Below are 16,831 nucleotides of genomic sequence, written 5' to 3'. Positions count from 1 at the left end.
TGTGATATGCCTCTGCCCCTTCACCTTCCGCCATGATTATAAGCTTCCTGGAGCTTCACCAGAAGCAGATGTTGGCACTTATGCTTCTTGTACAGTCTGTAGTGAACAAAATAAATCGCTTTTCTTTATAAATTACCCAGTCTCAGGTCTTTCTTTATAGCAATGCAGCAATAGACTAATGCACTCATACAACTTGAGTTTTTTAAAAATGAGTTTCAATGTTTCTTTGAAGAAATTTTGTCAGTATTTTAATGGGGCTAATATATTTACCCTTTCAAAATTAGCTACTCATTAAATGAAACATTTTGACTTATGAATTTTCCCCCTCTACCCTGTAAATAAATTTTTAAAAAAATTGGCTACTACATAGTTCCATATTCTTTTTTTTTTTTTTTTTTTTTTGAGACGGAGTCTTCCTCTGTTGCCCAGGCTGGAGTGCAGTGGTGTGATCTCGGCTTACTACAACCTCCGCCTCCTGGGTTCAAGTGATTCTCCTGCCTCAGCCTCCCAAGTAGCTGGGATTACAGGTGCCTGCCACCACATCTGGCTAATTTTGGTATTTTTAGTAGAAATGGGTTTTCACCATCTTGGCCAGGCTGGTTTCCAACTCCTCACCTCAGGTGATCTGCCTTCCTCGCCTCCCAAAGTGCTGGGATTATAGGCATGAGCCACCATGCCCAGCCTCATTGTTTTTTTGTTTTTGAGACAGGGTCTGGCTCTGTCACCCAGGCTGGAGTGCAGTGATGAGATCATAGCTCACTGCACCCTCAAACTCCTGTGCTCAAGTGATCCTTCTGCCTCAGCCTCCTGAACTGGGTGTGTGCCACTATACCCAGCTAATTAAAAAAAAAAAAAAATGTTTGTAGAGACAGGGTCTTGTTTTGTTGCCCAGGCTGGTTTCAAGCTTCTGGCCTCAAGGGATCCTCCAGCCTCAGCCTCCCAAATTGCTGGGATTACAGGCGTGAGCCACCACACCTGGCCCATCTTTTTCTTAAGACAAGGTTGTGCAGCAATGGCAAATCCCTGCCCTGCCTCCACCTCTGTCACCCATGAGAGAACCTCTAGAACAATTATTCACTAGTTTTCAATCTTTAACATTACATTTATAAATAAATCTACATACTTACGTGACCCTGACTGGTCTCAATTAATTAACTTACTTAAAAATTTCAGGCTGGGAGTGGTGGTTCATGCCTGTAATCCCAGCACTTTGGGAGACCGAGGTGGGTGGATCATGAGGTCAGGAATTCAAGATCAGCCTGGCCAAGATGGTGAAACCCCGTCTCTACTAAAAATACAAAAATTAGCCAGGCATGGTGGTGCGCCCCTGTAATCCCAACTACTCGGGAGGTTGAGGCAGAGAATTGCTTGAACCTAGGAAGCAGAGGTTGCAGGGAGCTGAGATCACACCACTGCACTCCAGCCTAGGCAACAAAGCAATACTCCCCATCTCAAAAAAATATATATATATACACACACATACATATATTTGCTTTCCTGGGTCACTATACTCACCTTCACTTGAGAAAGATGAGAACAGGAGGGGAGTTTCCCAAATGCCCATTCCTAGGGTATTAATGAGTAACCTTTCTAGACCCTATGATCCATCCAAAATATGGTGCTTCTAAGGAGTTAAGGACTATTTTTTTTTTTTTTTTTTTTTTTTTTGAGACAGAGTCTCTCTCTGTCGCTCAGGCTGGAGTGCAGTGGCGCTGTCTCTACTCACTGCAAGCTCCGCCTCCCGGTTTCACGCCATTCTCCTGCCTCAGCCTCTCCGAGTAGCTGGGACTACAGCCGTCCGCCACCACGCCCGGCTAATTTTTTGTATTTTTAGTAGAGACGGGGTTTCACCGTGTTAGCCAGGATGGTCTCGATCTGCGGACCTCGTGATCCACCCGCCTCGGCCTCCCAAAGTGCTGGGATTACAGGCGTGAGCCACCATGCCCGGCCGTTAAGGACTATTTTAACTGTGATATTTATCCCCTCACGTTGACGTCACACTGAATTTTAGGGTCAGAGTAAAAATACCATCTCTGCAGCTCCCCTCTTTCACAGAGAAGCAAGATGTGGTAGAAAGAACAGTTGAGGAAGAATGGTTTTTGGTCATCTGTACCCTTGCGCTAGCTGCTGCATTTCGCTGGGCTTCAGTGAACAAGAGGGAACCGGTGCAGAGATTCCAGACCAGCAGAATCTCCATCAAGTAGAAGCCGGTTGAAAACACAAATGATTAGGCTCCACCCCTGACCTACTGGGTCAGAAACTCTGGGGGTAGATCCCAGCAGTCTGTGTTTTAACAAGCTCTCCAGGTCATTCTGGGACATGCCAAGATGTGAGAATAGGATCTCTATAGACCTGTTTCCCTCTAAAGGTCTACAGTTTTATCATCAGGAACAGAGCTTTTATTAAAAATAAATGGCTCAGAATTCGCTTTGTTATTCATATATTCTCCACCCCCAGCCCCTACGTTTTTTAAACTTCATGTTTCAACACATTGAGTCTTAAAAATCAAATCCTGCAACAAGAAATACCAAATAAATTAATAAATAAAGTGATGCTGGCTGCTACGGCTCAGTTTACAGAGAGGAATGTGGTCCTTGAACTTTTAAAAACTCTAAATTCAGTTCTTTCTCTGGCTAGTATATGTCTCATGGTTCACTCAGCTGCATCTGCTTCAAAGTTTGAAGCAAAAGCCTTAAAATTGGTGGAGACAGATATGGTGACCAGAAGAGCTGCAGACAGTGGTTCACCCTTGTTATGAGCCTGGCTTCTGCTATTCTTTAGCTGGTAGACAGGTGGGCTGGTGGGTTAAAGTCTTGTATGTCTCAGTTTCCTCATTTTCAACATGGTGATGACTCCAATCTCATATTGTTGCTAAGGGGATTAAATGAAATGGTCTATATATAGCATTGGTTTCAACCTTTGAAAAATTCCAATCCTCAGGCCTCACCCCAGCCAATTAATTTAAAATCTTTGGCATCAGGAGTTTTGAAGGCTCCCAGGTGAATTCAATATGCTGCCAAAGTAGCAACTGAGACCCACTGCTAAATTACTTAGCCCAGGTCCTGGAATCATTATTTTACCATTATTGAATGGTGTAAAGGAAGTGTATGTAAAAGCATAAACTTTGATATCAGATGGCCTCGTCTTAATCCTGGCTGTACAGACTGTTGGCTGTGTGACCTTGGGCAAGTACCTGAATTATTGGTGTTATCATCTGTTAAGAACAACAATTAGCAAGAAGGGATTAAAAAAAAAAACAATAAACTTATCTGCTTACTCCGTAAGATTGTTGTGAAAACAAATAAGATAACATAAATCCAAGCTCACTGTGAATGATGCAAGTATAAGAAAATATTCGTCCTTACATACAGCCCACAAAAACTATCAGTGGCTTGTGTTAGATGCCAATCACTAAATGCAAGTGACTTCCAGACCTTCACTAGTTCTGCAGATGAGACATCACTTTTTTTTTTTTTTTGGTCATGCTAATACCCCAAAGCCCAACAGTGATCATAGGATGAGATAATCTGGTTCCACATTGGAATCACCTGGAGACTTTTTTAAAGTACAGCTGCCTGGGTCTCACCCAGTGAAAATCTCTGAGGGTGGGGTCCATACAGTGGTATTTTTGGGATAACATCTACTGGGGTTTCAAACTGCAGCCAACATTAAAAAGAAGGAAAAAGGTGAAGTTAACTGCTGAGGAAGGGGCTTAGGGTAAAGTGAAGACAATCTGTGGACTCCAGCTTTTGTAGTGACACAATGCTGAGAAACCAAATTTCCAGGGATCCATCAGTTTATGAAACTTTACTAAAATAAGTCCTATACTGCCAAGCAACTAAGGAGAAAAAAGTGAACCATAAAATGCTTATCAATGAAGAGCTGAGTATAATGTAAAAATCTATTCTAAATACTATGCTTCAGAGTAAAAACAGATGTGAAATGGTTAAACAAAATCTGTGGTATCAAAAGGCAATAAAATTTAGTTGCTTTTCATTTTCTTCCTTATATTCTTATGTATTGTTTAGATAATTTTACAATGAATGCAGATTATTTATTTAACAGAAAATAACAGTCAAACAGAATGTAGTAAGGGGAAAAAGTGGATTAAGTAGGGGAAAAGTATGAAATGGTGAGACAGTAAAATAAATGCCAGAGCTGAGAAAGATGAAGCAGCGTGCACTTATAAATAAAAAAAATTCTAAGACTCTCAAAACACTGGCAGATTCCTGAATACACGCTAATGTTTCACTTCTCTCTGCCTAGCAAAATCTTACTTATCCTTTTTAAAAATTTTATCTGTTATTTATTTACTTATGAGACAGGGTCTCACTCTGTCACCCAGGCCTGTCACCCAAACTGGAGTGCAGTGGTGCAATCATAGCTTTCTGCAGCTTCAAACTTCTGGCCTGAAGTGATCTACCACCTTAGCCTCTCAAAGCACTGGGATTACAGGTATGTCCCACTGCAACCAGCCCCTACTTATCTTTAATACTTAGTTTACCTTGGAGCGGAGGTCAGGGGAGGCTCCCAGCAGGATAGAGACCTCAGCATCCCTCTATCATCTCAACTAACCAAATGCTATTAATGTTTTCTTCGTATTTATCTGATTCTCCCATGACTGTAAGCCTCTTGAGAGTAAAACTGCATCCTGTTTATCTTTATAAATAATCCCGACACTGAGAGACAAGTGCATAAAAGGTATCTCCAAAGATTCATTAAAGTGGGAAAAAAAAAAAAAAAAGTTCCCCAGCTGTGGGAAACAGGCAGAATAAGATGTGATATAAACATAGTTCTACATAAGCTATTTTTTAAATAAAAACAAAACAAAGACAAGTCCTACACATAAACTATCTTCTGTGATCTTTTGGACTTTCTATTTGAGGTTAACAGTGAAGAGCTGCCAATGCTCATTGCTCAGTGGGTTTAACTGATAGGTGCTCTAAAAATGCAAATCATTTGATCGTCTGATGACTGGTATGTAGAGTTTATACCAGTAGTTCTCAAAGGAAAATATCAGTATTATCCAGGAACTGTTAGTGTAAATTCTCGGCCCTGCCACCCCAGAGAAACCCTGGGGATAGGATTCAGCAATCTGTGCTTTATCAAGTCCTCCAGGTGATTCTGATGCATGTTCGAGTTTGAGACCCACTGGTCTAAGCTAAAAGATTTAGAAGAAATGAAAACCCAGCTCACTGCTAACTCCTTCTCAAAATCTATTTTGCTAATATGGCTCTCCTATATGTGCCATGGAACCCAAACTCTGATGAGCAAATGTTTCAAAACAGACCAAGACACCTCTCAACTGTTAAAATTCCCACCTCCGACCCCTCAGGAGAATGAAATTTGAGATGCAAAGACGTCTCTTTCCTATAGTTTATCCTGCCAGACTCCTTCATTCCTCACTCTGTTCCCTGCAGATTGTCTTGTAAATGTGGCCAGAGACACATCTTCAGTCCTGAGTCTGACTGCTGACCTCGGCTATGTTAGCCCCTTTGCTGCTGAAGAACAGCCCCTTGGATCACTGACTTGCTATTATTCTATGCTTAATAGCCCCAACCTGTGCAATATTTTTTATCTGGCTACAGTCCTATCTCTAAATTCTCTATTTTGAATGAATACCGATTTTGTGACATGAAGTCTTCTATATAATGAAATGCAAACAATGAAAAGGCTAAATCAGTTTACAAAAAATCTATTTGTCAAACAGTGTGGAGATGTTCCCAATTTAGTCTGGGCAGTTCATGCAGCTCTTGATAAGGGAGTTAAAAACCTAGCTGTTCACAGAATGAAAATAAAGGTATCTGCACCACAGATACATTTTCCTTTCAAAAGTCTTTGTTGTAACTTGTAGCTAATTAAATGCCCTTACACAAGAGGTGCACACACACACAGCAAAATCAGAGAATAATTTTACAAGAGAGCCCCAGAGAAGAGGAGAGCACAACACAAGCTTCCCACTACCATCTCTTATATTGCATTTACATTTCTATACAGCTTCATCAGCCTGACAAAAAAAGCACAAGGGGAGGCCTTTTTTGTTCAATTTTGGACGAGAGAGATTTCTAAGCCCTGCAAAGGAACGTGCTTAACATTAAAAAAAAAAAAGAAGAAAGAAAGAAAAAAAGAAAGAAATTGTAACCCCCTTAGATGCTTGTGGAGAAATAATGCTTTCTACACACCTTTCTATATCACCGACAGAGGAACTAAAAAATTATCAAGAACTTAAAGTGTTCCATTTTTTTTATTTGTAGTGTTTTCCTCACTCCTAGAGATTATTTGCAGGCAGAGGTGCCCCTGTATTAAGCTTGACATTTATTGGAGTGGTTTTGAATTTACCATGTCACATTTATCAAAATGGGATTATATATATATATTGACATTCTTTCATTTTTCCACCTTCTGAATTTAACTATTTCATTGGGCAGAATTTAAAGTGTTAATTCTCAGATAAATTTTTTAAAGTCATATACGAAATTGGTTCTCAAATATAACTGGCATTGAGTTATCACAGTCCCCCCTCTCTCTTCTTTCACGTCCCCGTCCCCATATGGGAAGACTGTCCAACATAATGGGATAGCACTGGATATAAAAACGGAACATTGTCTAAACAGAGGATTGAAAGCTCTTTGGGGTCAGGGTAATTTATATTATATTTATAATTTATATTATATAATTTATATTTATAATTTTTATAATTTATATTATATAATTTATATTTATAATTTATATAATTTATATTTATAATTTATATTATATAATTTATATTTATAATTTATATAATTTATATTTATAATTTATATTATATAATTTATATTTATAATTTATATTATATAATTTATATTTATAATTTATATTATATAATTTATATTTATAATTTATATTATATAATTTATATTTATAATTTATATTATATAATTTATATTTATCATTTATATTATATAGTTTATATTTATCATTTATATTATATAGTTTATATTTATCATTTATATTATAATTATTTCTTTATACCTGTTCACAATCCTGTGTCACTACATGTGTGGACCCCTCAGGCTAAAACACCAACCTCACAACCCCTTTCTAACACTCCCCCCCGCCCCTACACACACCCCAAAATACCCCCCTACACATACACACACACATATACCTCTTTTCCAGATGGAAACTCAGAAAGATCACCTCCTCTCTGGAGGCATCTCTTATCCTGCCATCCTTTAGCATTTTCATATCTGTACGTGATTTTACTTCTCTTATTAAACTGTAAGCTACTTGAAGGCAGAGACCCTGTCTCATCTCAGAATGCTTAGAACACAGCTTAGGGCCTGATAGACTGGATGTTATTGAACAGGCTGTTTAATGAATAAATGAATGAATGCAAGCCTAGCTGGGCAATTGCTGTCTAAGCTTTGAATTCTTACTATTATGAAACAGATGAATTCATGCAACCCTCTTGATGTCAAAAAATACCACACTTTTGTACATGGGTGCTTGGAATACACTTGTCAACTTTTAAGTCCTATTGGTTCTCACTCTAAATCATCTCTACATTCTCAAAGTTAAATTCCAACTGCCTGAATTTCCTCACTGGTGGTTTCATTGGTCTCTCTCCCTCTGTTTTTCTGCTTCTTTCTAATTCATTCTATATGCCATTCTCAAGTACTTTTACCCCACATTTTCCACTGTTACAGAACAAAATCAAGATTCTTTTAACCTGAAAATTCAAGTCTATTCATAACCTGACCCAAACCCTCTTTCCTGGCAAGTTTCCCACAAGTCTGCTTCAAAGAGCCTGGGTATCACAGCCTTCACGTAACCTGAACACACCAAATGCATTCCTATTTCCAGGATTTTTGCCTCAGCTATTCCCACCATCTTATATTTAAAGGACATCCATTTGTAATGCTCTGTATACATGTGATATGTCTTTATAAAGTAGGTTAGAGCCTTGAAAAAGGGCATGGCCAATTTGACTTGAGAGAGGCGCAAAAGACGCAGATTTTCTGAGCTATGTCTCTAAAGACTGTTGGGGGAAGAAAAATTTGTGGTAAGTGAGCAACCTTTAAGATAAAAGAGAATAATGGAATCATGTTTCTCCAATAGAATGTAAGTTCCTTGAAGACAAGAACTACCTGGTTCATCTTTATATTCCCACTAGTACCCAGTAGAGTGCTTTGTATGCAACAACTGACTAGTAAATATTTCTTTAATGATTCTTTATCCATTTCTGTCCTAACTCCATCCGACCCTTTCATACAGTACCTTGCATATACTAGATACTCAATAAATGACAGCTAAATGAATGACTGATTTCTTAATCTTTCCATTCCTTGTTAAAATGCAAAAGTGGGAGAGGAACAGAGTAAGTAAAATTGCAGTTACTGAAAAAACAACTTCAGAAAATGAATCGTTATGAACACAAAATATGCTTATTTTGTTTACACACCAAAAGTAAACTGTACAAGAAAACAAGTAAAAATGTTGAATTCACATCGCCCTCTGGTGTTGGACTCTCCCAGACAATTAAAAAAACCCTCAAACTTAACAGTTTAGGGAGATTTTACTTCAAAATAGGAGCATTCAACCTTCCCTGATCAAGGCAAAATGAATGTAGCATTGAATGAGAGGTGCAGCATCTTTCAAATTTGCTTCAGTTGTTAAAGATGAAATTATTAACTCCAACAAAGTATGGAGCCTCTAGTATATTTGCTTAATGGAGTGAATTCCTCCTTCTGTCAAAGTCACTGTGTCTCACCATGATAGTCATTAGAGACCAATGGAATAAGGCTGCTAGCTGTACTACAGGTCCTCTGTATAAAAGGTGTGCTTTAAAATCTAAGACAATATGACTTTTCAACAATAGCATACAATGGAAATTTATTTATTTGCTAAGCCTGAGAAAAGCCATTGAGTAGAGAATGAAAGTTACAAAACAGGCACAGTCTATTCATTTGCTGTTAATGCTGGGACACTGTGCCAAGGCAGCTGAAATAAAACAATACACCCTCCTTGAGGTGACTCTTAGGATCATGGAGAGAACCCTGGAATAAATATCTCAGTGTGAAATTATTGTTCTGTCTATGGCATAGAATTCAGAAAGTCCCTTATATTAAAAAATATAAAAGTATTCCTCTTCAGGGTAATTTAATTTAGAGAGCTGGTTTAAATTTTCTGAAAACTAATAGCATGTTTTGAAGGCAGTCTTAGACCCAGAAACATAAATTAGAAAACACATTGTGCCATGATTCCTTTAGAGAGTTTTTCTAGCAAGCTGTTAGCCACTAAGTGCTCTCACTATTGCCATCATCTTCACTGTTGTCATCATCACCATCATCACCATTCATGGATAACACTCATCATCATCACTGTCACTGTCGTTGTGATCACAGTCATTGACACGATGGTCAGTGCTGCTAAGTATCACAGGTTTATGATGTGCTAGGACTGTGCTCAAAATTTTACATCATTTAGTTCATCTGAACCTCACAATCATCTCAGTAACATTCTAATTTTACTGATTAGGAAGCTGAGACTTCGTAACTTACTATAACTTCCATAGTAGGTAACTTGCAGAAATAATTCTAATCCTGCTTATGGAAACTTTTGCTCTTAATCACTATATTGACTGCCATTAGGTACCAGATTTTACTTGTGATTCCTCTGGACACGGTGCCACATGGAGTGTGATTCTGTTCATTTATCTGCTGTATTCCTCTTTTTATCTAAGTGATGAGCAGAAAGTTTTGCTAGGAGGGTTTTAAAGGGTTAAGTGCCTTAAGAGAACAAAGCCATAGAGATCAATCTTGGGTGGATAAGGAACCATGAGGGAGTAAGAAATACATTGTCCGTTAGAGTCTCTTCCTCTGTGCCTCTGAACAAATGGCAATAAAATAAAGAGCATGAAACTTCTGGGTGTTAAATCAATTTATTTATTTATACTATATTTGGCAAGCATTTATTACATTGTTGTTAGCACTGCATTAGGCGCTAAACAAAATATTTACACACAGGAGAAATGCAAGCCCATATTCTTGCCTTGGGAAGTAAACATCAACTGTACAACATTCATAGGGTAACTCATTCGATGTTTTAATCAACTCCATCTCATCTGAGTCTAGTATCACACACTTGAATATGTGCACACAGACATGCACACACACATACACACACCTCTGTACACACTCCTAAAAGCAAACGTCCAACGATGCCAAAAACACACAGATTTCAGGCAAAAACTTTCAAAATTTGTCCAACAATTAAAAATAATCTGATTTTAAGAAATGCACACACATAGGACTTACAGAGGTTATTTCTACATCTCACCATCTTTATTCCTGGCAATACATGCTGTGTTACCTATGAGTAGTCTCTTTTTGGCTACAAATGTGTCCCATCTTCCATCTGTTCTTCTAGCAATATTGCTGGCTTACTGCCATTGAAGCTACATCAGCCTTCATGATGTCGTTTGACTAGGTTTTCTCAAGTACCCGTTCATTTAGCTCTCCAGGTGAGGGCAGGCATATACATTTTTCTGTAGTTCTCTGAGCAGGGTTTAACTTTGGTTCCATATTAGCAAATGTGTATGTTTCTGCTCTATTTACCAAAGTTTGCAAACTATTTCGATAGAGTAGAAAACAGAGTCTAAAGTTCCTCAAGAAATTGCTGGCTGAGCCATGAGAGAACTCAGCCCAGGGTCTCAATTTTTCTTTTATAATGGGATGTCGGTTAGAGGTGTGCCTATTAAAGACAATACTCCCTGGACTTTGCTATATTCTTTCACATTTTGCTTTTTTTTCATCCTTTTTTTTTTTTTTTTTTTTTGTTTGTTTGTTTGTTTGTTTTTAAGTCGAGTCTCACTCTGTCACCCAGGCTGGAGTGCAGTGGCACAACCATGACACACTGCAGCCTCAAACTCCTGGGCTCCAGCGATCCTCCCACTTCCAGCCTCCTAAGTAGTTGGGACAACAGGCACACACCATCATGCACACCTATGTGGTTTGTTTGTTTGTTTGTTTGTTTGTTTCCCATCATTTTTTCCCAAAGACAGGGTCTTGCTATGTTGCCCAGGCTGATCTCCAGCTCCTGGCCTCAAGCGATCTTCCTGCCTCGGCCACTCAAGTTGCTGGGATTACAGGCATGAGCCACCATGCCCAATATGTTTTTGCTTCTTTCATTCACTTAAGTAATATTTTTCTCTATTGCAGACACTGTGCTATGCATAGGAGTTTTTACTCTCTTGAGTTGAAGGCTGAGGTTCCCCCTGCCCCCTCCTTTCCTTTTGTCCAGTCTCTCAATGCGTGTATTCAATGCAGGCTGGTTAACCAATTGGTTAGGAGGTTGGGTAAGTTTCCATGTCAGCTCTGTGTATTACTAGGAGTTTGTCCTTGAGAAAGTTACTTAACCTCTCTGTATTCAGTTTACTCATCTGTAAAAGACACACTCAATAAAGAATGGCTATTATCTTTAAATTGTATTATGGTGATGTATATTTATATTTCAGTCCTCATGTAGAAGGCAATTATCTATGTATCAAACTCATTCTGTAAATTGTAAAAAAGTATACAAATGTAATGTGGTGTTATTATTTAATACAGGGTTTAATATAGGCTTTAATGTAGAGTTTGTGTCAAAGAGAAGTGAAAAATATTTGTTGAACACCTACTATGTCTTAAGCATTGTTCTGAGAGCTTTACTTATAGTATTTTGCTCAACCTCAAAAAAGTTCAATAATGTAAAAATAATAACAGCCTTCTTTTATTGTGCAATTATCTAACAATCTTAATAATGTAAAAAGTAGATATTATGGTGATAATGATTCTGATTTTATGAAGAAATAAAAAGAAGGAAATGAAGCTCAAACATTAACTTATCCAAGGAAACCTGGCTAGTAAGTGACAGAACCAGAATATGACCCCAGGACTATCTGCTGCCAGGGTCTGAGCTCTTTCTGCTACAACACATGCTTTTCCTAGATGGAAGCAATGTATAATAGAGGAGGCCCAAGCTAGGCTGATGAAAAGAAAAATGATACCAAACTAATAAAATATTCATATTTACAGGCAAAATGCCCTCGTTGGCAAAATATTAATTTAATATATATAGTGTTTTATATCCCAAATAGTATGACATCCACATAACTGTAAATAACAGAAGTTACCAAAGCTAACTTTTAAAAGAATTATTTGCTTAAAATTCTTAATTTTCATAGTATTTTTGCTTGCCTAATGATAGAATGGTGGTGTCAAATTTGAAAATGTAGGCAGATGTATTCATTTTTAAAGGTATCACTTGGAACGTCATACCATTTATTTAGATCCTATAGCTGATTAGTGACCTGTTTAAATAGATAAAACTGGTAAATGTTTGATGAAATAATAAACATATGCACTGAATCTTCATCTCCTAACTTAAAGCTCTTACAGAGTTGTCAAATGCTAAATAAACAAAGACTGGTCCCTTTTTCCAAAAACTGTCTGTTCATCAGATAAATGAAGCATGTAAACCCACGTGCACACACTATTTTGCTTTATTTTGTGCTATACCTGTTTGCAAGGAATTGTAACCATTTTCCTTAAAACGGCCTTATTTAACTTAATTTTTTTCCTTCAACATATTCAAAAGACCTTAGATTATTATCAGTAATTATCAGTATGACTTAGCAAAGGAAACCTCATCAAAGAACTCATAAAACAGGCTTCATCGAATTTGTATTTTGTAGACTTGTTTGTTTTATTTTATTAATTTCTAGCACAAACATCTCACTTTAAAGCTTCCAAAAATGCTTACACACCCCTAATCTGATTTTACCTATTTGTGAGATAAATGATGTTAGTTTTCCAGTTTTATAGATTATGAAACAAGGATTCTGAGACGTCATTTAAATTGCCTGGGATTCTATCAACCCATAAGTGGCAGAGACAAACTTGAGAGTAATTACCCGCATCCCACCAGGCTTCTTTCTGTCTTAGCCCTGTGTTTATTCTTCTGCCTCACTCTGTGGCAATGCCATATGATGGGAATAATGTCAGTGTTCATATACCTCTTTGTCTCATGTGCTGTGTCCTCACAATATCATTCATACGGCTCTGTTCCTCTGCACAGGTCCTTTATAGCATCACAAGGATATAATGATAGATTTGGTGAAATCCCTCTCCCCTACCCCTATGCCCAGCAACACAGCTTCTCTCTGATTTCTCTGGATATCCCAGACACAGGAAGGTAGAGCAACTGGGTATATGGCCCACAATGACTGCATTTCCTTCCAAAATAGTTATGATGATTTTTATCAAATAATCCATAAACACTTAATACCAAAATACTTACTGGTATAATTCTGGTTCTGCTGTGAGCAATTTGTGGACTTTGAGCGAATCCTTCAATCATTTTAGGCCTCAGCCTACCAACTTTACTGTGAGAAAAAAGGACTAATTTATACAAAGTCTATTCAAACCTGAAAATATTATTAATCTATGAAAACAGTATGTGGCATAATTCAAAAAACAACAGTGCTCAGGAGGCTAAGATATAATTAATAAAATCCAGTAGGTTTCCTCCCTCATTTTGCATATAATGTTGCTTATTCTATCAACTCCATTTTGCTTTAGTTTCTTGCAAATGAACTAGAAAGGTGATTGTATAAAGATTAATTCTATGATGTCGGTAACATGAACTTTAATAAAAGATACTATTGAAATAGAGTTATTACTCTTAAAATGTAGGGCATTCAGATAGGACTATATTGGGATGTAATTATTGATTTACAAATAAAATTTAGAAAATAAGAAGCTTTGGAAGCAGAGGGTAAAGCTGGAATCCCTCATAAGCAGTGGACTCTCAATTCACTTGTCAATGTATAGCCTAGATCCACACTTGCTCAGAACAGGTTACAAGTGTCACACTAGTTAATCCATGCTACCCAGACGGAATGGAAATGGACATTTTGTGGCACCAGAATGCCTAGCTACTCTAAGCTGTCTGGGACCCCATTTTTTTAATGCAGTAGTAGCAGAATAAGAAAAACATACAAGAAAGTCAAATGTTTTCCCAACTGCAGAAGCAAACACCTTGCCAGTAATTCCAAATAATTTAAAATGTAGCCTTGCTTTCTCTCCCTCTCTCTCTCTCCTTTTTACTATCAGTACCAAGCCAAGAGTCTAAATATTAATAGAACTATTTATACAGGCTGTTGTCCACCTTAATGCAGATTTTTCAAATTTCTTCTGCAACTTGCTGTATCTGAACACACAGAAACCGCTTTTTTCTCTTGTGTTTGCTCAAGTTACACAAGTAAGTTCATGAACATTTTGCCAATACACAAATTCTGATTTTTTTGTGGGGAATATAAGTCATCCCTGTGTTTATAAAGTGACAGAATCTGGAAGGATGTTGTCAGGCCAGCCAACTTTTTCAAACTCACTTAAATCAAGTGCTGTTATTGAGGCAGACGACGCACAGAAAGCAAGTCCACATCTGAGTGCAGTGGTTGTCTCCATCTAGAAATAATCTCAAAACATGGTATGTGAGTGTGGTCTCCTGGGGGGCATCACATACCCTTATAGACAGGGATAGAGCTGGGGAGGGGCCCATCCATTTGAGTCTATGCTTATGGGGTGGCAATCTTCAGTTGCCTACGGTCGACGTAGAAAGACAACACCTGCTTAAATCAAATCTCTCATCCATCCCTTTTAATTTGTCATGGCTACATGCTCTTTATTCCAGTCCATTCTCTTTCTAGCACTATAAGGAGCAGGGAGAGCAGGCAAGAGACCCAGCAGCAGCCTGTTTGCTGGGAACTTGCACAGTTAAGGTGTCTAAATATTTTTTTTTTTGCACTGTTATGCCATCACTTAAGGATCAATTAACTGGTCTCTGTGGCAAACTGCTGTTCAGTGACTGGTGCCATCCAGTGCGCTGGGCAAACTGACACCAATGACCAATGCTCCCCATGGTTTGTCGTGTCTCTCAGGTTCCCTAAGACCATACCGACGGCACCTGTTAAAGCTGCTTCTGCTAAGCTGTTCTGCATTTGTCTGGCTGGATTTGGACTTCCTGGATCTCTGACTGAATACAAAGTGATTAGAGAGCCTAGTGTTTGGCAACAAGCGCGATGGGGAGTACGCTGTGTGTGGGTCCACAGGAGCACAATGTTCTTCATAACCCCATGCAGGGAGCGCCCTGCTAGATTCCCTGTGCTGTGGAGATCAAAATGGTCTCCTTTGTCGTCAGCTGTTTAACAGCAGCTGTTTAATATAATTCCAAATGATTTGCTTGAATGAAGTTGTCATTCCTGCAGTAATCTTTAATTTGGTAAAACACATAGCTGAGCAATGCTATTTTTAATATTATTTTAGCTTTAAAAAAGTTTCCAGTCCCCATATTTTCCATGACGATGACAAATCGAAATCATTACTGGGAAATATAATTAAGCAAAGGAGAAAACTAGATATTAATATCAGCATTTTTCTACCTAAGTTAGTCAAATGCTAATTGGCAAATAGAGGTTTATCAAAACAAACAAAAAAGAAGTATAATGAAGTTAACAGAAGAATTTTTGCATCATAAACTTTGTCCCCATCTATCACTAAATGTAAATTGCACCTTTTTTCTGAGGAATATGTCTTATGTTAATAAACTCAAATAGCTAGTCTAGGAAAAACATTTTAAAGATTTCATGTTTTAAACATTTGGACAATAGTGCTCAAACATTACAAAGAGGACCACAAATCAATCAACCAACCTTCCTTCCTTCCTTTCTTCGTTCCTCCCTCCCTTCCTTCAGCTTTATTGATTATCATCCATTGCAGTTTGTAGAGAAGTCTGTTTACAAGGCAAAAAATGCCTGGCCTGTGTTCTCAGGCAATTCTGCAGTTCTCCTGTGAACAATAGAGGGCACTGATGCTTCTAATCTGGCAGACATCGCCTCGGAGAGAACAAAATCACTCTTCTACTTGGGGCTTGCCTTCCAGCTAGCCAACCTCTCAGTACCACATTCCATTTGTGATAGACTTTCTCTCTCCTAAGAAAGCTACCTCTGTTCTTTCTCTATTAGTTGATATTCTATGTCCAGTTTTCAAAGCTCTGCATTAAAAAGCTGTTCTTCAGTTAATAGTTTGTGGTCTTTTAAAAAATATCTCCTGGCTTTTCTGATTATGAATGGCTGTTCTTAAAGCATTTCTTCGTACCTTACTGATCTTCTTTCTAACCCTATTTAAATACAATTCATTCAGAGATGATGCTACTTGCTAGGATCTTGGCTTAAAAATGAAAACTCTATAGGCCAGGACCCTTTATAAATATATGTCCTGACAACCTACTGTCCAGTGGCATGTATTTATCAAATGTCACAAATTAATACATTGATAGGCACCAGGCCACCACCCGAAGAAGAACATACTGTGATACAGTTCTTCACTAAAGAGAGTTATTTACCTTTTTTTAAAAAAAAAACTCAAAGCCATAACAATTTAAACTGTTTCACTTGAATCAAATGAGATGCATCATCCATTTCCCTGCTGTGCTTTCAGTAAAGAAGAAAAGGCTTCATAAGAAATACCTTAGGAGAGTGCTCTGTGTTTAACCATTTTCTCACCATAAAAGTTAAAATCACCTAATCAGAAAACACCCTATCATTTTATACTGAATGGTTCATAAGAACATAAAATTCCATTTAGCACTGCTACCCGCTCTCATCATCTACCCTTTTAAAATGCTTACCCATCTTTCTCATTGCTATTCAAAGAAACAGATTTATTTCTCACCCTGGAGTTGGGAATTTTGGCATGCCAGATTGAAAATGTACCCAACACCAAGTAGTGGATGGGTTATTCTTAGTCTC

General features: G+C 37.9%; 1 protein-coding gene across 37 annotated transcripts in view; it reads right to left on the bottom strand.

Annotated features, from left to right (window-relative positions):
- ESRRG (estrogen related receptor gamma) overlaps nt 1-16,831 on the bottom strand; it is a 640,701-nt gene that overhangs the window by 235,654 nt on the left and 388,216 nt on the right. For 5 of the 37 annotated variants that reach the window (XM_063792018.1, XM_063792022.1, XM_063792028.1 and 2 more), the window contains exon 1: nt 1,516-6,620. The exons of the other annotated variants lie outside the window; for them this stretch is intronic. The gene's annotated coding sequence lies outside the window, so the exon portion shown is untranslated. Of the gene's footprint in view, nt 1-1,515; nt 6,621-16,831 lie in introns of those variants that run through there. 37 annotated transcript variants of the gene reach the window in all.

Source organism: Pan troglodytes, chromosome 1 (assembly GCF_028858775.2).
Source record: "Pan troglodytes isolate AG18354 chromosome 1, NHGRI_mPanTro3-v2.0_pri, whole genome shotgun sequence".
Taxonomy (NCBI): Eukaryota; Metazoa; Chordata; class Mammalia; order Primates; family Hominidae; genus Pan; species Pan troglodytes.
This window is presented reverse-complemented; position numbering and strand designations above follow the sequence as displayed.